Genomic DNA, 26,647 nt, shown 5'->3' on the forward strand with positions numbered 1-26,647 from the left:
TGTTCATAGTCCTAGAAGAGCACAAGATCATGAATATATAGCAGACAATTGTTCAATAAACCAGTGTAACTAATCAGAAAATGCTTAACATAAAATAGTAACAGTAATTTTGAGGCAGTGCTAGATTCATTCTATCAGTGGCATAAATAGAAAAATTAGAATACAACTTGAAAAAAAAAATATTTGCCAATATGCTGTCTAGACCCTCATCCAGCTTCAAATCAGTCAGTATTATTATAATTAGGGCTCAGCAAAGTTTTCAGATGTGCTTGAGGTGTTTGGGAGTCCTAAGGCATAGGATCACTAGTACTTCCATACCTAACCTCCTCCAACTTTAATAATTCTTCCACACTGCTCTGTGTTCCCTAAAAAGCCTTGTGGGATAGTATCTCTATTGGTATGGGTTTTTATAGCAAAATGCTTTGTCCAAAGTTAGATGACTCGCCCCTTGTAAAGGCACTAAGCTGAATCTGACTTTTTGCCTTCATATCTATCAGTAAATTACCTAGGGCACAGCTAAGAAGTCCAAAATAGGCAAAAATGTAATGTTCATGCTGAGGCTAGCATATACAGTACGCCCAGCATGTATTAAGTTATAATGTTCTTGCTAGACACTTCATATCATAACCAAACAGGGTATCATGCAGCGATAAATAACTTTACATATCTGATATTACCCCGCACCAGATTTCAGAGGTGGCCACCGGCCGACATGTACCTCTGGGATCCCAATAAGGTATTTTCATTAGCCGCTTCCTGAAACCTTGTTGTGAAGATATGAGGGGATCATCACTATTTACTGCTGCCGCATTGCCGCGTGACTCACAGACTAGAGGAAGGGTAGATGAAATCAGGGAATTCACATGTTGCCAACACGGACCAAAGCACGGCGCCAGCGTGTGCCAGGTAAAGTTCAGCGGTTTGGTGAAATGTAGCACATCGATACTTAAATTAGTAACCTCTGAACCCGGTGTCAGGGTATTTTGCTCAGATAATCTCCGTTCATCGTGTGTGAGGACGGCTCTGTTGTATCCAGTCTCATATAGGTAAGGCTCAAGGCGATCACAGGGACTATTCTCATCAGGGCTCTGTGGTTTCTCAGAATGCTCTGAGTATGAGACAGTTGGTAGTACCTGGTCAAATGCCTCTGTTAGTACATGCTTTAGTTGTGAGAAGTGGATATCTAACAGTTCAATGAATATCTTATCCCACAGGGTCTCCACCATCTTGAACTTCAACAATGTCTTGAACGTTGTGTGGTTTGTCCTTTCGCTGTATCTAGTCAAGTGATATAAAGCTTTGTATGCTCCCAGACTCATTCTTGGAATATCATATGTGACTGGTGTAATGAATATATCATAATGGTTTGGGACTTGTCCCTAAGTGATTTCGGGCTGTGAAATAAGGCCCATTTTAGTGTATTTGGAGCCAAGAGCTCTGTAAGAATGCGACCATCTACATCGGCAGTTAACTCTGCCCCCAATATTTCATGTCTTGCTGTGAGCATTATTTTAAAGTAACCCAGATCACTTTTACTGCTAGATCAGATACTACCCATGAATTGCACTTTAGCAAATGTCTGCATTAGCATTTTAATAATTCATAAATGTATTAACATAAACTAACTGGTCATTTGCACTTCTAGGATTCTGAGAGATTTTTGAAGGCCATATATAGTGGCTAGATTATTCCTTTTGCACCTAATTACATAAATAACTGTTAAAACCCTCAGAACCCTCCAGGGTATTCTCAATTCTAAAGCGGATCCACCAGGGGCGTATTATGGTCTAGGCCAAAAAGGTTGGTGCCTAGGGTAGCAGATTTGGGAGGGGCAGCACATCTGTCCTATCCTCTCTCTAAAAGCCATCACACAGTACAGTGAGTGATAAAGTGCAGGCTTTTACAGAGAAGACACGGCACATGTGCTGATTAAGGTCGCTCTTTACAGGCAGTGCTCCTTTAAACCGTTGCTTCATTTAGAGCCACCAGCATTTTTGCAGTGGAAGTGTTCTTGGTGAGAAACTTGACCTGGGATATGTTTCCAAGGTGAGGCTGGAGGAGAAGACCTTATGCCGATATGCTGCCTCCCCTTATCAGCTGTGGTGGGTCTGTGAGCGCAGTGCTTATTGCAGGTCTTAGCGGCTAACAGACTGGATGTGTCTGTGCATTGCTTAGATCAGCTTGTGATGTCTAATCATAAACTCTCAGTGTTAATGTATGTTAGCTACTAATAGGTAGATTTTTCTGCATTCATGAACCCATGGAGTAAATAGTAAATGGACACTTAAAAAGTTTCATTACTTGAATAATGGTAATTACTGTATGTTGTTACATGTAAAGGGCAGTGATTGTTTCAAAGTGTATTCTTCTTTCCCTCCCTTCCTCTCTCCCTTCTTTCCCTTCCTCCCTCAACTCCCTCCCTTCTTTCTCTCAACTCCCTCCCTTGCTCCCTTCTTCACTCCTGTGATGAGAGCAGGATGTGATGTCACTAGTATGTGGGCGGGGCTTAGGTCCGGTGTCTGTGTCGCAGTTAGTTAGTTTAGTACAATCAACCTGACTAGATGTGTATTGTTATGCTCTGCAAAAAAATAGAGTTGTACCATCATTGCTGTGTCCTGCATATGTCCTGCATCTCATGACATGGTGTCAGAAGTTCTGGACTGCGCTTCTGTTCCTGATCGATTGCAATGTCAAAGTTTACCCCACCTGAGCCTTTTGACTTTTCTCAGCCTGCAGCTTGGCCCATATGGCGTCAGCGGTTTCAGCGCTTCAGGATTGCATCCAAACTGAACAAGGAGAGTGGTGAAGTACAAGTTAATTCTCTTTTATACTCCATGGGGAAAGATGTAGAGCCAGTGTTCAATGCTTTTACTTTCCAAGAAGGGGAAGAAGTTAACTTTGATATAGTTATGGATAAACTCAGTGCCCACTTTGTGCCCAAAAGAAATGTGATTCATGAGAGAGCTTGTTTTCACAAACGCAATCAGCGTGTGGGAGAATCTGTGGAGTCATTTGTGCGCAGCCTGTATGAATTAGCTGAATTCTGTGAGTTTGGTGTTGCTAAAGAAGAGCAAATCAGAGACAGAATAGTTATTGGAATTGCAGATGCTGAAGTCTCCCTGAAGCTGCAGTTAGAGCCTGATTTAACGTTAGACGGGGCTATTAGAATGGCCCGCCAGAGTGAACTGGTGAAAAAGCAAAGTGCTGATCTGAGGTCTGAGAGTATTGTGGATGAAGTGCAACAGTCTAGGAAAATTACTAGTGAAAGGCACAGTGTGAGCGGTAGATCTAAAGTACTGGAAAGGCCTAGAAGTGGATGGGCGCAACATGGCCGATGCACACGGTGCTACCGGGCTCATGATCAGAGTGCTATATGCCCGGCCAGAGATAAAAGATGCAGAAAATGTAACAGAATAGGCCATTTTGAAGTGGTGTGTAAAACTGAATACATTAAGGAGATGCAGGTGGACAGTGACCAGGAGGGTCAGGAAGTGTCTTTTGTGGGGTCTGTTGTGGAACGGACAAGCTCAGAGGAAGATTGGAAAGTTACTTTTACTGTAATGGGAGCCAAAGTTGATTTTAAGATTGACACAGGAGCAGATATCACTGTAATGTCTTTTGCTGAATTTATGAAACTGCCTCGACAGCCCCAGCTGGCGAAGGTTACTACAAATGTCCATAGTCCTGGTGGCCGCATTGATTGTGTGGGGAAATTTCTTGCCAGCTGTGAGTACAAACAGAGGAAGTTCACCATGTGGGTGCATGTGATCCGAGGTCAGTGTGTTAACAGTTTATTGAGCAGAAAAGCAGCCTGTGACTTGGGCCTCGTGGCCAGAGTGAATGAGATCTCTGAAGATATGTTTGGCGAGTTGGGCCTACTGAACTGCAAACCTGTCCGTATAGCACTTAAAAGTGACGCAGTCCCATACAGTATTTCTACTCCTCGTAGAATTCCGTTCCCGCTCATGCCTCAAGTGGAGAAAGAGCTCATGCGCATGAAGTCTATGGGGGTTATTGAAGAGGTTGTTGAAGCAACTGATTGGTGTGCCCCCATTGTTCCAGTTGCAAAGAAAAACGGAAAGGTGCGCATCTGTGTGGACCTGAAAAGGTTGAATGAGGCAGTGAAGAGGGAGAGATTTGTGCTGCCGACATTGGAAGATATAGCCCCGAAGTTGGCTGGGGCGAAGTTCTTTTCCACATTAGACGCTTCTAGCGGCTTTTGGCAGATCCCCCTGGATCCAAAGTGCCACAAACTGACTACCTTTATCACACCGGTAGGTCGGTTCTGCTTCTGCAGACTCCCCTTTGGGATATCCTCCGCTCCTGAAATCTTTCAAAGGGAAATGAGTTCTCTCCTGAGTGGCCACGTGGGCACAGCGGTCGTCATGGACGACATTCTAGTGTATGGGTCTACAGTGGAGGAGCATGATCAGCGTTTGAGTTGTGTGCTGCAGGCTATCAAAGAGTCTGGGCTGAAGCTGAATAAAGAAAAATGTCATTTTAGGAAAACTGAATTATGCTACTTTGGGCATATCATCAACGGGGATGGCATCAAGCCGGACCCCGAGAAAATTCGGGCTATTGAACAGATGAAAAGCCCTTCTGATGTACATGAGCTGAGACAGATATTGGGCCTTGTAAATTACGTGGGCAAGTTTCTTCCAGATTTATCTACAGTTTTACACCCTATCACAGAGTTGCTTAAGAAAGATGTTGCCTGGGTCTGGGGACCCTCACAGTTAAAAGCGTTCCTGCATGCCAAGTCACTGCTGGGGTCTGCCCCAGTGCTGGGGTCTACGACCCTTCAAAAAAGACTGTGGTTAGTGCTGATGCAAGCAGTTATGGGTTGGGGGCTGCACTCCTGCAGCTGAATGACAACAAACTACAGCCCATCGCCTACTGTTCCCGCACACTGACGGCTGCGGAGTCAAAATACGCTCAAATTGAGAAAGAGTGCCTGGCTGCAGTCTGGGCCTGTGAGCGCTTTCAGCGTTATCTAGTGGGTTTGGAGAAATTTAGTCTGGAAACTGACCACAAACCGCTAGTCCCTCTAATCAATTCTTATGACATTGACAAAACACCCTTGAGATGCCAGAGACTTTTAATGAGACTGCTCAGGTTCAATGTTCAGGCAGTGCATGTGCCGGGGAAACAACTGGTTGTGGCAGATACACTATCCAGGCTCCCGTTGGCTGCTGCTGAAGAATCCTCCACGGAATCGGATGTGAAAGTGTATGTTGATTCAGTTCTGGCCTCTAAGTCCATTTCTTCAAGGAAACTGGAAGAGATAAAGAAAGAGACATATTTGGACACAGATCTGCAAGAAGTTATAAGGTACATAAAAGATGGCTGGCCCGAGAGCCGGGCAGCCTGGATGTCTTTAAATGCTTACCAGCCAGAGAGGTCGCAGCTCACGGAGCTGGAGGGGTTGGTGCTGTTCCAAGACCGCATTGTAATTCCTGTCAGCATGAGGAAGGAGATGTTAAACAGGATTCACGATGGCCACTTAGGCATTACAAAGTGCAGAGAAAGGGCAGCTACAGCTGTGTGGTGGCCTGGGATCAGCTCCGACATTGCAAATCACGTGTCTAAATGTGCCTTTTGCCGGGAACGCCGTCCTACTCAGAGAAGGGAGCCCTTAATGTCTACTCCGCTGCCTGCGGGGCCATGGCAGAAAATAGCTGCTGATTTGTGTGAACTGCACGGGAAAAAGTTTCTTGTTGTGATCGACTACTATTCCAGGTATTTGGAAATTGCACCCCTGAATGATATCACAAGTCAGGCCGTTATCATTCGCCTGAAGAGCTTGTTCGCCCGCTGGGGCATTCCAATGGAGCTGGTGAGTGATAATGGTATGCAGTTCGCTTCTACAGAGTTCAGTGCTTTCAGCAGGGAATATGATTTTGTACATTCCACGTCAAGTCCACATTATCCGCAGGCCAACGGAATGGCTGAAAGGGCAGTTCAAACAACAAAATTCATTCTAAAGCAATCTGAGCCGTACCTAGCCCTCTTGTCATACAGGGCGACGCCCATTCAAGCCACCGGGTTTAGCCCGGCACAGCTGATGCTAGGACGCCAGATTCGCACCACTTTACCCTCAGTGGGTGTCTTCAAGCCGCCTGGCCCTGTTCCTCGGGACGAAGTCCTTAGGAGGGATGAAGAGGCCAAAAAGGGTTATCGTTTCTTCTACGACATGAGACATTCTGTCAGGCCTTTACAGGAACTGAAAGCGGGCCAAAGTGTCAGAATTAAACTGGATGATGAGAAGAAATGGAAGACGCCTGCTACGGTAGTGGGCCGCTCTCCAGAACCAAGGTCTTACACAGTCCTTACAGAGGGAGGGACGGTTACACGCCGTAACCGAAGACATCTTCAGCCTGTACCTGAGAGTCTGGAACCAGATACCTCAGTACCACCGCCGGTGGGATCCCCTGTTCTAAGAGAGGTGCCTTCCCCTCAGCAAGATCACAGCGGGGATATATCTTTGCCTCCAGCAGACTCTTGTTCACCATCTTCTGTATCAGAGGACAGTTCATGCAAAGTTACATCAAGCGGAAGAGTGGTGAAACTTCCGTCCCGATACAGGGACTGACTTTAGCTAGAACAGTGACCGGAAGTATGGGCAGAATAATCCCATGGTCACTGTGGACTAGGGTAGTCTACCCCGATGTCCAAGTCAGGATGTAATTTATTTGTTCATGTTTTCTAATCTATCTGTTTTTATAATGTTCAAAAACAAAAATGTTGTTGTATACCCTGTTGGTGAACCTTGTTATTTATTATATGCAAATGTATGCTTTGCCTTTGAAAAGGGGGAAGATGTGATGAGAGCAGGATGTGATGTCACTAGTATGTGGGCAGGGCTTAGGTCCGGTGTCTGTGTCGCAGTTAGTTAGTTTAGTACAATCAACCTGACTATATGTGTATTGTTATGCTCTGCAATAAAATAGAGTTGTACCATCATTGCTGTGTCCTGCATATGTCCTGCATCTCATGACAACTCCTTTATTTCCCTCACCACTTTTCTCTTCTCTATCTCTCTCTCTCTCTCTCTCTCTCTCTCTCTCTCCCTTCCTGTTTTCCTTTCCCTACCTTTTTCCCCTCCCCTTCTTTTCTCTCCCTTCTCTCAGGGAGAAAATGGTATGAGATGCATGCAATTCAACCCACCTGCATGCAAGTGTTTTGCTAGCCCATTTTCTTTTGAATTGTTATGAAAAAACAAACAAAACAAAAACATTTTACACACTGACCCAAAAAAATATTAAGCGGAAAAAAGGCCTAAAACCTTTGCGGGGGGGGGGGGGCAAAATTTTGAGTGTCTAGGGCAGCACAAAACATAAATACACTACTGAGACCCACACACAATTAAGCCAGGAAAGATTACAGTTTCCTTTCCCATTTCCGGCTGCAGTTGGAACTCCCCATGCCATCACCAAGTAAGTGTGTGATGTCATCATATAGAAAAAGGCAGTCTCTGCAGCTGTAGGGACATCCCTGTTACTGAAGTTACAACTGGGGGTGGACTTAAATGTCCCAATAAGAAATGGATGATAGCTATAAACATGGTAATAACCTGCAGCAGCACTTAAAGTGCAGTTTAAATTGAGAATGGGGCTCTAACAGAGTCCTTACCTCCCCCTATTTGTGTTAGAGGGACAAGTGAACCCTTATTTGAAACAGGAGAAAGGCAGGGTAACTTCTGGGTGGTGGCCATGACCGGTAGTAACACTGAGAGCTGGAGACAACACTGTACTTATTCTACTTAATAGCGCTGGATATTCATGTCATCTAGTTTCTCTTATTAGTAGATTGTGCTTTATTGAGAGCTGAGGTTTCGACATAGCTCTTTCTTTTGCTGATCCAACTCCAGCTTTCTGGACTATACAAGGTCTTAGAAGGACGTGAAGATGGCCTTACCTTAACACCCCCCCCCCCCCCCTTGGCAGCAACACTGCTGGAATTGCTGATTGAGCAGTGCATAGGTTCATTTTGTTCTTAGTATATTTTTGCTGATTTATTTTATGCTAACTTGTACACTTTAGCTGACCTTCACAATCACCATAGTATTATTAAAAATACGGAAAACATGTGGTGCACTACACTCCCAATAGGGCTGAATTTGCTGAATTTGTCCTAACTGCATTAAAAACTCTGTTACCTACTTATTTAAAAAGACTTGGCAATCTAGCCAGCCCCTTATACAGACGTGGTGAAGCCTTAACGCTAACTGCGCTAACAGTTACACGCAAGAGATATCAAGTTTATCATGGCTGTTTGAGCACGTCAGAAGGATCTCTCGTATTACAAGTTTAAAATAAATACGAACATTGGAGTGCAATCGTGATTTACGATAGAATGATTACCGAAACCTCACAGCTCTACTTAACTGTTTCGCAATACAAAAAAGTATCAGAAAACATATAAAAATAAATTGAAAAGTACAGTTACATTCATAATAACATTATCTAATAAAATTATTAAAATAAAACATTGCACAAAAAAGTTCTAAGGGCTCAAAGATATTAGGTCTATGGTGTTAGAAAAAAAAAAAGTCAGACAAAGTGCTTTAACATATTGATACATACATATACAGTACATGTCTAAAGATGTATATGTATGTGTATATATAGGGACACTCATAATCTGGCCCTATATAGGTTGTTATAGTATGTTTTCAATATGAGTGCTGGACAACTTACTTGATAAAACTTTTGAGCCCCTGCTATACTACTGTAATTACTTTATTTTCACTGGCTATATAGTGGTGTGTCTTACACCCTGCACTTGTAATATGTCTCCTTTAATCTATATCTATGCGTGTCTGGAGATTACATCTTATATCCTAACTTTATATTTATACAATGATGTTGTGTTTTCCCTATGAGTATACAAAGAAAGAAGCGCTCTACCAGGAATGAACAACAGTTTAATAGCTTGTTCTATGGCGAATCCCCAACTATGAGCAGCCTCGTTTAGCCCAGTTCTGCTTTTTACAAAGGAAAACTTTCCTGAAGCATATCAGTCTGATCCAACAAAGTAAGGTCAGTCCAGCCCGAAATACCAGGCAATTCTCCTTTGAACAAAGGACATGACAACCCCAGACGATCGTTTCGGCCTCCTATGGGCCTCGTCAGTGAGGTGCAGTCGTAATCCTCTAAGCTTCACTGGGCAAGGAGTCCACATCTGGTTTCCCAATCACCCTTAGGGAGACCTCCCCAGGGTCATTATTCAAATGCATATAAAGAGAGAAGCGCTCTACCATGAACGAACAACAGCTCAATAGCTTGTTCTGAGGCGAGTCACTACCTAGGAGCAGCCTCTTTTAGCCCAGTTCTGCTTTTCGTAAAGGCAAACTTTCCTGTGAGTGCCTGATGCTCCCTCAGATGACAATCAGGGTCTTTGTTATAATTGTTTTTGTGTATTATTTTGTATTGTTTCTTTAATGGTGTACCTCACTTGCACCCTACTATTGTAAAATGCCCCTAAATATAAATAATTATCTAAACTTATATGTCTAATGTCAGGTACTGGAAATTCAAATTAGCCTCAGTTTTAAATGTTAAAGTTCATGATATCTATAGTTGTTTAAAGATAATTTACATTATTCTAGCTCCACTGCTGTATTTAAACCTTTAAATGTATTTTTGTTTAATGTGAATGATATAATATGGTCTATATATAACTTCTATTTCTTACTTAACCTCTTGCTAATTTTTGCTCTGAGCTGTAAGATGACCAAGAGTGGCCTCAACCTTTCATATGAGGCAATAATAAGGGTTATTCTTTGCTTCAATTGTTTGTAGTTTTATTCCATCTTTATTTTACACTTTGTCTTGTGCTTTGATTGTATCATTTTTCTTTTGACCCTTAATAAATATATTATTAAAAAAAAAGGATAATCCTTTCTTTTCAAAGAGGGTCTCTTGTCCCCCTAGGACGCAGCTGATCACTGTTAAAAGTACTGTAGGCATATGGAACAACAGCAAGGGGTAGGGTATCCCTTATGTTGCCCCTATAATCATAGACAAACTTGAGGGCCTTTATTTGAAATCCTAATTATTGAAACGAGTGGTTCTGTGTCCACACAGCTGCCAGATGTTTGTCATAACAATAACAAATACCTCATAGCATGGGCACTATTTCAGGGGTTCTTGTAATTTTGAGAGGCCATATTGGGAAGGCTTCCGGTAGCAGGAGATAGGTGCCGCACGAGGATATCAGCGTGCTGCCGAACAGAGCTCGATACGTACTATCCCTTGTCGTCTGTCCGTTGTTGAAGGAGATATCCTTCCTTGGACACCTGCACCCTGTGCAGGGTGCATGACTGGAAGCCAGCAAGATGCTGTCGACGGCTCGGTCACTTGAGCCGGACCCATACTACCTGAGAAAGTTCAAAGACAGCTGACTCAACATACAGCTGGTGGCTCACGGGAAGCTGGAGCCTTAAAGTGGGAATCGTTGTTCTCGGAGCTGGGCTAGATAGCCCCACAATATATCTCAACGCAGAATCTTCCCCTGCCGTGGAGAGCAGCAATATGACAGCCTGACCTAGGCCGGAACGAAGCTGTTCCACATAAGTGAGGAGCGATTCGTCTGCACACCTGTGGCAGCCGTGCAGTCGGAGAGGAATCTAAATATAAATAATTATCTAAACTTATATGTCAGGTATATTGTAAAATTTTCTTGTTATTTACGGAAAGTATGCCTCTTTATTCAACTTTAAAATCTGATATATGATTACATAATCTTCAAAGTGTCTAGCTACTTAAGCTATAATGACAATTATAACATAAGTTGCTAAATTGGTGTTTACTATCCCAGTCCCTCAGCCTGACAAGTTTTTTTTTTTGTTCACTATATATTTAAATGATACTAGCTGATTCTGTAGAGGTATTTTCCTCAACGCCGCATAAGCTGCAATTAAGCAGCTACAAGCAATATGACCATTTAGAATTTATTCACTTTATATTTAAAAAAGGGGCCACTTTTCTCCTCTTTATGCACAATATTTCACACCAATATTTCACTGTAGTCCACTAACGTATCCACATATCCACATAAGTATTGGGTATTATTTCCCTTTAAAAAAAAATCACTTAATTTCGTTTTTTTATTATCTAATTTTTTTTTATTTATTTTGTTTCCTGTTTTTGGAATAGATGCACATGGAAAAGAATATCACAAAATTCAAACACAACTCACCGGTCGTGCCTGTCAAACAGAAAGATAAAAAGTCACGCACTTCTGACACTCATTTAGATAATGTTAATGAGACGTTGATACACAAAACTGACATTCAACCAATAGTTACTCAGGTGTCAGACATTTTTTTGTCACAATTTGAATTATTAAAACCTCAAATGACCAATTTAACCACAGAACTCAAGCAATTTTCTAATAGACTCACAGAGGTTGAGAATAGGGTATCAGAAGCTGAAGATACACTCCTCAAGCAGGATCAAACTTTAGATAAGCAAGACAAACTATTAAAAATGCTGCAAGATAAAGTACATGAACTAGAAGGCCACTCCCGGCGGAACAACCTTAATCATAGGTCTCCCTGAAAATAGAGATTACTCTGATTTACTACCCTTGACAAATACAACACCCCATCTGGCCATTGGCATGACACAAAAATATTTTCAATTAGCAATTGAAAGGGCGCATAGATTAGGACCTGTCAGGACCAACCCTAATGATCTGAATCATAATAGACCCATGGTCAAATTCTTAAACTATCAAGTTAAAATGAATATCCTTAGGCTCTATAGAAAGATAGGAAATCTCTACATAGGACAGTCTAAAATACTAATATTTCAGGACTATTCCAGTGAAACGTCCTCTTAAAGAAAATAATTATCTCCATACTGTACAAAGCTGATTAGCGCAGGGCACAAGGCTAGACTTCTCTATCCTGCTAAACTGTTAATAGAAGAGTAATATGGCACTATTACTCTTAATAGTAGTGCAGAAGCCAAGGAGTTTTGTAAAAAGAAAAATGTTCTTTAATGCAAAAATTATTTTTGAACAGATGCAATGTATGAAATATGTTTGATTTGCGATAAGGATATGGGTTATTTAATTTTTTATTTTGTTTTTTATGTTCCCTTTATGTTAGTATGTTCTCTCTCTGGGTATCTCCCCTGTGTTCTTCCTATTCCTTCCATTTTTTCCCCCTGCACTCTCCCCCACCATATCTCTATCTCGTACATTACCCTAGTTTTGTACTTTCTTTTTAAATTAGGAAATGAAGGACGTAATTAGATGTCTTTCATGGAATGTAGGTGGCATAACCTCTCCCATTAAACGAAAATCAATAATTAAACAGCTAGCTAAATAAAATTCTGATTTAGTTTTATTACAGGAGACACATCTGAAAACAGAAGAAGCTCTTAAACTTAAAAGTAAATGGGTAGGACAAGTCATTGCATCCAATTGCTCCAGGAGGAAAAAAAGAGTTGCGTTATAAACAAAAATCTTAGTTACAATATTCTATATACTGAAATTGAAATTGATCCACATGATAGATGGATAATTTTGAGTATTGTGATTGCCCGGGTAAACTATATATTCTGTAATATCTATTGACTCAATAGCATTGATCATGATTTTTGGAATATAATCATGACTAAGCTCTCCAAATACATAGATCAGAATTTAATTTTAACAGGGGATTTCAATCTGACTCCGTTATTATCGCTTGATAGACTCTCCCCCGAGAAAACTTCCAGCTCACCTCAAAAGTCAAAAACCTTTACACAAATTTGTAAAAATCTTAAATTACACAACATTTGGCGTATCCAACACCCAGATATTAAACTATATACGTGTGAGTCTAGGTCATATAGATATTTCTCCCAGATTGATTTCTTCCTGGTATCTAAATCCCTACCTAAATTAGAAAGTAGGGCACAGATATATGATATTGTCATCTTTGACAATGCTATAGTTTCTCTAGAGCTCCTGCCTAGATATTTACAGATGGATGCCGTAGCCAATTTTTATTTCCCCAAACATTTAATTAGCAATATATCATTTCAAAATTGGTTACGATATAGTGGAGGGAGTATAGAGATGATAACTGTTTGTATCTCAATAAACCAGACATTTTCTGGGATGCAGCAAAAGCCTTTTTTTAGAGGCGAGATTAAAGCCTACATGATAAAAGCTAAAAAAAAAAATTAGAGCACCTGAACTACAACTCTCGAATGAGTTTAAAAACTCCAACAAGAAATATATTAATATACCAATTAGAAAATATTGGGACAAATAGGAGAGGGACCTTTTTTTTTAACAAAAACACGACAAAGGAGGAGATTAGAATCAATGCTATATACAAGGGGCACTATGGCAAATCTGCAAATATCACAGAAGGGAGTAATAATTTTATAGAACTGATATAAAAAGGGCTTTTTTTAAGTATTACCAGAACATCTATGCGGCAAGAGAAATTGACAAAGATAATAAAAATATTTTTTGGAGTAAGGTCAACATTCCAAACCCAGCACTCACCAGCTAGCTCACAGCTAAGATTTAAAATGGAAAGGTTAGTCACCGCATCTGGCCAAATGGGACAAGCTCAGGTACCATGTCAAAGTCCTTTCCAACACCTGAGTCCCTAACACAGCCACACAATGCAGGCTCTCAAAGCCAGACAAACTGGGAACAAGGGAGGGGTGCACAGGTATTTGTAATCACCCAGCAACATACAAAACACGGAAGGGGGACTGCACTCCAAAACCGGACCAGGTACAAATCCCATGACCCAGCAACATGCTAGCCCTGGGTGCTAAATAGCACTCACAAAAAGCTGTGCCGTCACCAGAGTCATAGGCAGTTAACCCCAGACAGGAGTGGGTGCAAGAACCATGGGGGATTAAAAAACAAATACAACACATAAAGGAAACCCAGCACTCACCAGCTAGCTCACAGCTAAGATTTAAAATGGAAAGGTTAGTCACCGCATCTGGCCAAATGGGACAAGCTCAGGTACCATGTCAAAGTCCTTTCCAACACCTGAGTCCCTAACACAGCCACACAATGCAGGCTCTCAAAGCCAGACAAACTGGGAACAATGGAGGGGTGCACAGGTATTTGTAATCACCCAGCAACATACAAAACACGGAAGGGGGACTGCACTCCAAAACCGGACCAGGTACAAATCCAATGACCCAGCAACATGCTAGCCCTGGGTGCTAAATAGCACTCACAAAAAGCTGTGCCGTCACCAGAGTCATAGGCAGTTAACCCCAGACAGGAGTGGGTGCAAGAACCATGGGGGATTAAAAAAACAAATACAACACATAAAGGAAACCCAGCACTCACCAGGTAGCTCACAGCTAAGATTTAAAATGGAAAGGTTAGTCACTGCATCTGGCTAAATGGGACAAGCTCAGGTACAATGTCAAGGTCCTTTCCAACACCTGAGTCCCTAACACAGCCACACAATGCAGGCTCTCAAAGCCAGGCAAACTGGGAACAAGGGAGCGGTGCACAGGTATTTGTAATCACCCAGCAACATACAAAACACGGAAGGGGGACTGCACTCCAAAACCGGACCAGGTACACATATATAGCTATATACAGATATATAAAGGAATATCTATTTAAAAATACTTTGAACATATTCTGCTAATATTTTATTAAAAATCAATATTGTATATATATATATGTTTTTTCATGTTTTCATCTATTTAATGCACCTATATATATATATATATATATATATATATATATATATATATATATATATATATATATATATATATATATATACAGGTAGCCCTCAGTTTACGCCGGGGTTAGGTTCCAGAAGGAATGGTTGTAATTCGAAACCGTTGTAAATTGAAACCCAGTTTATAATGTAAGACAATGGGAAGTGAGGGAGTTAGGTTCCAGGCCCCTCTCAAAATTGGCATAAGTAACACCTAATACATTATTTTTATAGCTTTGAAATGAAGACTTTAAATGCTAAACAGCATTATAAACCTAATAAAATAATCACACAACACAGAATATATAATTAAACTAAGTTAAATGAACAAAAACATTTGCTAAACAGCATTATAAACCTAATAAAATAATCACACAACACAGACTTTACTTGCATTTTTCTGCAAACAGTTATTTCTATGCATTCCAATCTGGACTGATTTATAGACAGGAAGATCTTGCTCCTTTGCAAGCTGCTCGATAGCTCAGGTCTTGTTAAACTGATTAATTTCAACTTGTTTGGCTTGCATATCTTTGCTGAAACACAAGCAGACAGCTTCACCTATTGACTATTTTAATCAATGCACTGCTTCTCAATGCTTGTCAATAGCAGTCACATAACTGAAAAAAAGGTTGTTATTCTGAAACGGTGCAAATTGAACCATTGTAAACTGAGGGCCACCTCTATATATATATATATATATATATATATATATATATGTGTGTGTGTGTCTGTGTGTGTGTGTGTGTCTGTGTCTATGTGTCTGTGTGTTATATTGTCATGATACAATCATGTGGAGTAGTTGATACCTGGATTGGCTACCCCGCAGAGGTGGCATTGTGTTCTCAGCCTGGAAAAGGTTAATGTGAATTGCCTTTTTCTGTGTGTGAAAACTGCTTTGAGAAAAGCTGTAAGCTGAGACCCCCCTCCTTCCCCCCTCCTTAGTAGTGTAACTGTGTGTAGGAATGCAGAACACTCCTCCCCTTGGAGACTGATAGTGGGAGCTAAGACTTGTTTGCATTGGATGAACTCGTTGTAAATCATAACCAGGGCATTGTCTTTGACAAGACAAAGAAAGTTTGGTTTAATTATGCAACAGAAAGACTTTTTAGTCAGAACTGCCCTGGGGAACAAAGCCATCGACATCATGAGCAGCAGTTCTCCACATATCTAAAGGAACTTGGTAATAAGTTAGATATTGTGTGTAATTCTTTTCATGTCCCATTTTCTTTTTAAAGAATTGTAGCTTTGCAATTGTATGTTATTTTGAATGTCTTTATAATTTTGCACTGTGTAACCTGTATTGATATTTTGTTATTAAACACGTAGAAAATCTCATTCTGTCTTTTGGGCTCTAACATCCAAATTCCCACTCCTGTTGAGACAAGGTTAAAGGCACGTTACCTAATTGTTAAATAGTGTGAGTTTTTAGGGGTTCCCCAAAACTTCCCTTTAATTTAAAAGTTTTGGTGGTGGCAGCAGGGAAATTGTTAATTAGAGCAGTGTGGACAAGATTTGGGGGCTAATGAGGTGTCCCTTTTAAGGTCCTTTTGCAGAGTTGCAAGGATAAGGGAACCAGAGCTGTGTGCCATTTGAGAAGGTTTGATTTGTCACATATTTATATATATATATATATATATATATATATATATATATATATATACCCGTATTCTTAGCAGTAACAGGTCAAATGTGTTCCTCTGCAAGTGTAATCATGATACTGCACCCATAATCCCCATGTATAAAAATAATTATAGCCATATTCCTATCAGAAACAGGTCAAATGTGTTCCTCTGCATGTGTAACCATGATATTGCACCCATAATCGCCATGTATAAAAATAATTATAACCATATTCCTATCAGAAACAAGTCAAATGTGTTCCTCTGCATGTGTTACCATGATATTTCACCACCCATAATCCCCATGTATAAAAATAATTATGCAGTCCCAATGAAAAGAGCAAAAAAGAGCGTTCAGCAAATGCAAAGTATAAAACGTAGCATTTATTAGGAAAGTCGAAATAAAAACAGGAGGTCAAATAGTAGACAATATGAGAGCATAAACACCCCAGGGCTGGCAGGCTTACGCGTTTCGGCTTCACACCATAATCATACCAGTCACAGGTGTACAATTTATACACAGATTGCAGTGACGTCACTCGTTAAAACAAGCAATAAAAAATATAAATTCACGCACATAAAGTGTATTCCTTACATGCCTGAAACAGATTCAGTTGTGAATTAGATTGTAGGAAAATGTTAAGCTAATGTGACATATATTAAGAAGAAATGCATCTTAGAAAAGGGAGATGATGGAAGAGTTTACAATATATATACAGGTATATGTAACATAATTCTAATAGTACAAGCACAAATATAAAAAAAAAAAAACATAAGCATGCATATTCAATGATCAATTATGGCACCCAGTCTAGGCTAAATGTAAAGTACCACTAAGTGTGCTACCTATATAGGCACAAGCAGCCATTACATAATAGAGGAGATTTGCCATAAAAGATCCACAACCCTTAAATTTAGGTAGTACGTATACATAGACAACCCCAGGTTACATTTTTTGATACTGAAGCAGAGTCTGGGGATGATGGGTCAGCCACCAGTGGAGATTAACCATTGCCTTCAAACGGGAAAAAAAGGGCATATTGAAAAATGCACCGGTAACTAACTCTGGGTATCCCCCTAATAGCAGTGCTAATCAGGAACCGGTGGCTAGACCCAAAATGAATGCCAGTAAATATAATGCTAGCAATCCATCTGTGGCACCTAATAATCAGTCAGGTTCTGATGTATAGAAGCAAACTCAAATATGAATAAACAGTCCGATAAAGATCAGTTACAACTTAAGCAGGATTTTTCCTTGCTCCAAAGCAAACCATACAGGGGGGACACAGAATAAGGAGAAACAGGGGTACAAACTGAGGGAAACCAGACAACAAAAATTACAAATAGATTGCGTTATAAAGCTGTCCAGAACTAATCTTTCTGATACCCAATTGCGTGTACTTGTACTTGGCCTGGGATTTGTCCCTTCAATGAATTTTAATTTGTTTAAAACTATCATTGATGTAAACCGATTTATCACGCTGGGCGAGAATCCAACTATCTTGGCCCATACTACTTGTGTTAGGGGATTAAAAGCTACATCGAGGTTTTATCCTATGCACAGTAGGGGAAATATCATAGAAATGTTTTATGGAAGGGTAGAGAATGATTTAAAATATCAAGTGATTTAAAATATAAAGCAACCTCCACTAACAAGACCCCTTAAAGTGGCCTTAATACAGTTGGTCAGTAACCAAGACATTGTCATATGCAATGCGGATAAAGGGGGTTCAGTAGTGGTATTGGACAAAGTCAACTATATAAGTAAAGCTCTACGTCAGTTAGAGGACAGTGACTCCTATACTGTATTGTCCACTAATCCTACTCGTCGGTTCCAGAGAGAGTTGAAACACCTTCTGGATGATGGTATGGAGAACGAGTTTATAGATCAAGATACCGCTACATATATTTATGTCGAACATCTGGTAACATCCGTTTTTCACCATCTCCTGAAGGTGCACAAATCTCTTAATAATGTAAAGGGCCATCCGATTGTCAGCAGGATTGGCTCCCTTCTTGAACATTTATCACAGTGGCTGGACATGATACTGCACCCATTTGTGGAGGTTTTACCCAGTTTCTTAAGGGACACCAAACATCTGGTTAATTTGGTTGAAAATATACATGGGAAGGTTGACCTCCACAGATGGGTCACTATTGATGTCACAGCCCTTTATTCCGCCATCCCCCATGACAGGGGTATGGAAGCCATTGATATCTTCCTTCGGGAATTTTCATAGTTTTCTGTTGACTTTCACGCATTTATTTTACGGGTAACTCTCTTTCTTTTAACCCACAATTTTTTTAATTCGAGGGTACCTTCTATCTCCAGAGATGTGGAACAGTAATGGGGGCAAAATTTGCCCCCTCAAATGCCAACCTCTTTATGGGTTGGTGGGAGCTGTCCTACATCTTTGGAGATAGAAATCCCCATAAAGAAAACATCAGTTTCTACCGTTGATTCATGGATGACCTAATCCTTATTTGGGATGGCAATGTGACTGATTTGGGGGATTTTGTACAAGGTATTAACCACAATGATGTGGGACTAACATTTACCTTTGAGACTCAACAGAAAAAGATTAACTTTCTTGATGTGACCCTCAGTGGTTTAAGTGAGGGTAAAGTAACTACCAGCCTCTATAAAAAAAACCATATCTGGCAAGTCCTTGCTACATGCTAGGAGTTGCCATCCGAAACATGTACCATACCCTATTGCGAAAGGTAACAACTTATTAGAGTTAAAAGGAACTGCTCAGATACAGGGAGTGCAGAATTATTAGGCAAATGAGTATTTTGACCACATCATCCTCTTTATGCATGTTGTCTTACTCCAAGCTGTATAGGCTCGAAAGCCTACTACCAATTAAGCATATTAGGTGATGTGCATCTCTGTAATGAGAAGGGGTGTGGTCTAATGACATCAACACCCTATATCAGGTGTGCATAATTATTAGGCAACTTCCTTTCCTTTGGCAAAATGGGTCAAAAGAAGGACTTGACAGGCTCAGAAAAGTCAAAAATAGTGAGATATCTTGCAGAGGGATGCAGCACTCTTAAAATTGCAAAGCTTCTGAAGCGTGATCATTGAACAATCAAGCGTTTCATTCAAAATAGTCAACAGGGTCGCAAGAAGCGTGTGGAAAAACCAAGGCGCAAAATAACTGCCCATGAACTGAGAAAAGTCAAGCGTGCATCTGCCAAGATGCCACTTGCCACCAGTTTGGCCATATTTCAGAGCTGCAACATCACTGGAGTGCCCAAAAGCACAAGGTGTGCAATACTCAGAGACATGGCCAAGGTAAGAAAGGCTGAAAGACGACCACCACTGAACAAGACACACAAGCTGAAATGTCAAGATTGGGCCAAGAAATATCTCAAGACTGATTTTTCTAAGGTTTTATGGACTGATGAAATGAGAGTGAGTCTTGATGGGCCAGATGGATGGGCCCGTGGCTGGATTGGTAAAGGGCAGAGAGCTCCAGTCCGACTCAGATGCCAGCAAGGTGGAGGTGGAGTTCTGGTTTGGGCTGGTATCATCAAAGATGAGCTTGTGAGGCCTTTTCGGGTTGAGGATGGAGTCAAGCTCAACTCCCAGTCCTACTGCCAGTTTCTGGAAGACACCTTCTTCAAGCAGTGATACAGGAAGAAGTCTGCATCCTTCAAGAAAAACATGATTTTCATGCAGGACAATGCTCCATCACACGCGTCCAAGTACTCCACAGTGTGGCTGGCAAGAAAGGGTATAAAAGAAGAAAATCTAATGACATGGCCTCCTTGTTCACCTGATCTGAACCCCATTGAGAACCTGTGGTCCATCATCAAATGTGAGATTTACAAGGAGGGAAAACAGTACACCTCTCTGAACAGTGTCTGGGAGACTGTGGTTGCTGCTGCACGCAATGTTGATGGGGAACAGATCAAAACACTGACAGAATCCATGGATGGCAGGCTTTTGAGTGTCCTTGCAAAGAAAGGTGGCTATATTGGTCACTGATTTGTTTTTGTTTTGTTTTTGAATGTCAGAAATGTATATTTGTGAATGTTGAGATGTTATATTGGTTTCACTGGTAAAAATAAATAATTAAAATGTGTATATATTTGTTTTTTGTTAAGTTGCCTAATAATTTTGCACAGTAATAGTCACCTGCACACACAGATATCCCCCTAAAATAGCTATAACTAAAAACAAACTAAAAACTACTTCCAAAACTATTCAGCTTTGATATTAATGAGTTTTTTGGGTTCATTGAGAACATGGTTGTTGTTCAATAATAAAATTAATCTTCAAAAATACAACTTGCCTAATAATTCTGCACTGCCTGTATGGTGGAATATCAACCTCAAATGGATGGTATAAATAGATGTTTAATTCAAAGAGGTTATCCATGAAAAAATATTAAAAAAGCATATGGAGAGGTTGCTAAATTAAATAGAGTAGAACTCCTGAGGGACAAATCAAAGACCCTAGATACTTATAAGGGAGTAACTTTTGTTATTGATTATAGTTCCCAATTTGAAGAAATATGCAGGATTGTGAAACTTCATTTTAACATGCTCATTGCTGATGACAGGCTAATAGAATTAGTTCAAGAAGGAATGATATGTTCATACCGAAGGAACCACACATTGGGCAATCTTTTGTCCCCTATGGTGATAAAAAAGCCTATATCCCAGGCCAGTGCATGGCTTACTAGTAAGGGATCATTCAAGTGTGGCAGCTCCAGGTGTGGAGCTTGTGACTATCTAATTATGACTGATCACTTCAGTTCAACAGTGACAGGCAAGACCTATGAGGTAAACTTTTGTCTAAATTGCACTTCTGTATATGTCGTTTACTGCATAACTTGTACAAAATGTGGTAAACAGTATGTCAGATTCACGACAATGGATATTAGATCTAGAGTGAGGGAGCATCTCTCAATGATTCGGGTGGTAAAGGCTACCACCCCTCTAGTGTACCATATTGCACAGGTACATAAGCAAGATCTATTCTGATTCTCGTGGCAACCTATCAACATGATCCCCCACCCCAAAAGAGGGAGTGACAGAGACATGATTCTCTATAAGAGGGAGATGCTGTGGATTTTCAAACTGGATACCAGGGTTCCCCAGGGTTTGAACTCTAAATATGACCTCATCAACTATTGGGAATAGTTGGTTATCCCTCGTGGTTTAGTTTGATCTCCACAGCATCTTCCCCTTACAACACAGTATATATATTTTTCATTATATATATTTTTTTCATTACTTTTTATTATATGACTACACTTGCCTTTTACATACATACCCTTTGCCCTCTTGGGATACTAACGGCTAGATTACAAGTTTTTGTCGGTACAGCTTGCGTTGCTAACTAGCCTTTTTTTCCCACTGCTCCCTTAAGACAACGCTGGTATTACAGGTTTTTTTAAACCTGGCGTTAGCCGCAAAAAGGTGAGCGTAGAGCAAAATCAGCCAATAGGATTGAGCTTGCATTCTATTGGCTGATTGGAACAGTGAATAGAATGCAAGTTCAATCCTATTGGCTGATCCAATCAGCCAATAGGATTGAACTTCAATCCTATTGGCTGATTTGATCAGCCAATAGGATTTTTCCTACCTTAATTCCGATTGGCTGATAGAATCCTATCAGCCAATCAGAATTCAAGGGACGCCATCTTGGATGACATCATTTAAAGGAACCTTCATTCAGCGTTAGGACATTGTTTGAAGAGGATGGCTCCGCGTTGGCTGGATTGAAGATGGACCCGCTTCGCTCCGGATGGATGAAGATAGAAGATGCCGTTTGGATGAAGACTTCTGCCGCTTGGAGGACCTCTTCTGCCCGGATCGGATGAAGACTTCTGCCCCTCTGGAGGTCCACTGGAGGTTCACTTGTGCCCGGCTGGGTGAAGACGGCTCAAGATAGGGAGATCTTACGGGGGGTAGTATTTGGTTTTTTTAAGGGGGGATTGGGTGGGTTTTAGAGTAGGGATGGGTGTGTGGGTGGTGGGTTTTAATGTTGGGGGTATTGTATTTATTTTTTACAGGTGAAAGGGCTGATTACTTTGGGGCAATGCCCCGCAAAAGGCCCCCTTAAGGGCTATTTGTAATTTAGTATAGGGTAGGGAATTTTATTATTTTGGGAGGCTTTTTTATTTTATTAGGAGGGTTAGATTAGGTGTAGTTAGTTTAAAAATCTTGTAATTCTTTTTTTTTCCCTGTAATTTAGTGGGTTTTTTTTTCGTAATTTAGTTTATTTAATTTAATTGTAATTAATTGTAGGTAGTTTAGGTAATTTATTTAATGATAGTGTAGTGTTAGGTGTAATTGTAACTTAGGTAAGGATTTATTTTACAGGTAATTTTGTATTTTATATGTAAGTATTTAGTTTTAAATAGGATTAATTTATTTATTATGTTAAATTTATTTAGTTTAATTTAAATTATATTTAAGTTAGGGGGGGTTAGGGTTAGACTTAGGTTTAGGGGTTAATACCTTTAATATAGTAGCGGCGACGTTGGGGGTGGCAGATTAGGGGTTAATAAATATAAGTAGGTGTCGGCGATGTTAGGGACGGCAGATTAGGGGTTAATAAAATTTAACTAGTGTTTGCAAGGCGGGAGTGTGGCGGTTTAGGGGTTAATATATTTATTAAAGTGGCAGCGATGTCCGATCGGCAGATTAGGGGTTAATATATTTGTTAAAGTGTTTCCGATGTGGGGGGGGCTCAGTTTAGGGGTTAATAGGTAGTTTATGGGTGTTAGTGTACTTTGTAGCACTTTAGTTAAGAGTTTTATGTTACGGCGGTAGAAGTCTTGACAGGAGAGGGTGTACCGCTCACTTCTTCCAAGACTCGTAATACCAGCATTAGGCAGATCCCATTAAAAAGATAGGATACGCAATTGACGTAAGGGGATTTGCGGTTGCCTTGAGTCGGGGAAGAAAAGTGAGCGGTACACCTGTACCTGCCAGACTCGTAAAACCAGCGGGCGTTAAAAAGCAGTGTTGGGACCTCTCAATGCTGCTTTTTAAGGCTAACACCAAACTCGTAATCTAGGCGTAAATGTGTACATTATTTGTTACTACTTATATACTAGCTATGATGACTTATACCTAGTCATGAGTATCTAACTACTAGTGGTCCTTACTATACATTGTAATGATTTTTTTATAGCTATTATAAACCTAGTAAGTTATACAATATTTCTATCTAGCGATAATTGATGTCTAGTCTGGTCTCCTTATGAAGATCGGTCATTGAATATATGGTTGTATATATGGGTCTACAGTACTCCCTATCTATGTACACGTACTACCTAAAGTTAAAGGTTGTGGATCTTTTATGGCAAATCTCCTCTATTATGTAATAGCTGCTTGTATCTATATAAGTAGCACACTTAGTGGTACTTTACATTTAGCCTAGACTGGGTGCCATAATTGATCATTGAATATGCGCGCTTATGTTTTTTTGTTGTTGTATATTTCTACTTGTACTATTAGAATTATGTTACATATATATATATATATATATATATATATATATATATATATATATATATATATATTGTAAAAATTGTACACCTGTGACTGGCAACCCCTATGCTATGATTACGGCGTGAAGCCAAAATGCGTAAGCCTGCCAGCCCTGGGGTGTTTATGCTCTCCTATTGTCTACTATTTGACCTCCTGTTTTTATTCAGACTTTCCTAATAAATGCTACGTTTTATACTTTGCATTTGCTGAACGCTCTTTTTTGCTCTTTTCATTGGGACTGTATCTTAAGCCTTCTAGAGCGGTTCAGCACCCTGCCAGGTCCCCCACTCACTTTATGTGGTTAAGCTCCTGGATTAGAGGGGAGCGCACATGACTCTAACTGGCTGAAAGAAGTTTGGAGTATATGCTTCTTGTTCTTTGCTTCAATTACCTACATACATCTGGTGTGAAAGCTTGGAATACTCACACACTGTTCCACTACGAGGAAATATCATGAGAAGATTAACTGTATAGAAACTTGAGGAGTTCCCTGATTGGCCGAGACCCGTGATGACGATATAGTTGTCAGCTTGTACCAGACACGCCCCCTCACAAGCGGATCGGATTCCGCGGGGCAGACACGGTTTACTGCTGGGAGATGGGACACCAACACGACAGAGGAATTCCGTTTTGATTCAAACCGTAAATTATACGGACTCTTTCCTAGGTGGTGAGACACCTTAATATTATACACAGCTATTAACAGCAGGCATTTACAGCCATATCATCACTTATGAACTGATACGTGCCGTACTTCAGGTGTTTTTGTGTGTGTGTTTCCCCTCTTCCCAGTGGATAGCATAAATTACAAACGTGCTCTCCAAGAAGTGGGTCCTTTATCTACATTTATGTTTCAGTGATCTCTCTCCCACCCTCTCTTTGGTCTTATTAAAAATAATTATAACCATATTCCTATCAGAAATGGGTCAAATGTGCTCCTCTGCAAGTGTAACCATGCTATTGCATCCATAATCCCCATGTATAAAAATAATTATAACCATATTCCTATCACAAACAGGTCAAATGTGTTCCTCTGCATGTGTAACTATGAGATTTCTCCCATAATCCCCATGTATAAAAATCATTATAACCATATTCCTATCAGAAACACGTCAAATGTGTTCCTCTGCAAGTGCAACCATGATATTGCACCCATAACCCCCATGTATAAAAATAATTATAACCATATTCCTTTCAGAAACAGGTCAGATGTGTTCATCTGCATGTGTAACCATGATATTACAGCCATAATCCCCATGTATAAAAATAATTATAACCAAATTCCTAACATAAACAGGTCACATGTGTTCCTCTGCACGTGTAACCATGATATTACACCCATAATAATAATTATACCATATTCCTATCAGAAACAGGTCAAATGTGTTCCTTAGCAAGTGTAACCATGATATTGCACCCATAATCCCCATGTATAAAAATAATTATAACCATATTCCTAACATAAACAGGACAAATGTGTTCCTTTGCTAGTGTAACCATGATATTCCATGCATAATCCCCATGTATAAAAAATAATTATAACCATATTCCTTTCAGAAACAGGTCAGATGTGTTCATCTGCATGTGTTACCATATTTCACCACCCATAATCCCCATGTATAAAAATAATTAGAACCATATTCCTATCAGAAACAGGTCAAATGTTTTCCTCTGCAAGTTTAACCATGATATTGCACCCATAATCCCTATGTATAAAAATAATTATAACCATATTCCTATCAGAAACAGGTCAAATGTTATCCTCTGCAAGTTTAACCATGATATTGCACCCATAATCCCTATGTATAAAAATAATTATAACCATATTCCTATCAGAAACAGGTCAAATGTGTTCCTCTGCATGTGTAGCCATGATATTGCCCCCATAATCCCCATGTATAAAAAAAATATAACCATATTCCTATCAGAAACAGGTCAAATGTGTTCCTCTGCATGTGTAACCATGATATTCCACCCATAATCCCAATGTATAAAAATAATTATAACCATATTACTAACATAAACAGGTCAAATGTGTTCCTCTGCATGTGTAACCATGATATTCCACCCATAATCCCAATGTATAAAAATAATTATAACCATATTACTAACATAAACAGATCAAATGTGTTCCTCTGCATGTGTAGCCATGATATTGCCCCCATAATCCCCATGTATAAAAATAATTATAACCATATTCCTAACATAAACAGGTCAAATGTGTTCCTCTGCATGTGAAACCATGATATTGCACCCATATTCCCCATGTATGAAAATAATTATAACCATATATTTCTTTATATATGTCTGTAAATACATATATACACATATAATACAAAAATACATCTGGATACATATAGTGACATACAAATATACATACATATACATCTTTAGACATCTATATGTACTGTATCTCTATGTTAAAGCCCTTTGCCTGCCTTTTTTTCTAACACCTGAGACCTCATATCTTTGAGTCCTTATAACTTTTTTGTTTAATATTTTATTTGAATATTTTTTTAGATATTTATTATGAGTGTAACTATACTTTTAAATGTATTTTTGATGCATTTTGTGACACTTTTTTGTTTTCTAAAACAGTTAACCAGAGCTAAGAGGACGTGCTAATCCAGTGAGTATTAACTTGAATTGCGCTCAAGTAATCGCGTGTACACACACAAAGTTGAATTTTATGTGTAAATGCAATTAGCGCAAAACAACTAATAACAGCTTTAGCTGAAAATTTTAATAAGTTTTTTTTTTCTCTTTAATATTACTTTTGTCACATGCAATG

The sequence above is a fragment of the Bombina bombina genome, chromosome 2 (genome assembly GCF_027579735.1).
Source record: "Bombina bombina isolate aBomBom1 chromosome 2, aBomBom1.pri, whole genome shotgun sequence".
NCBI lineage: Eukaryota > Metazoa > Chordata > Amphibia > Anura > Bombinatoridae > Bombina > Bombina bombina.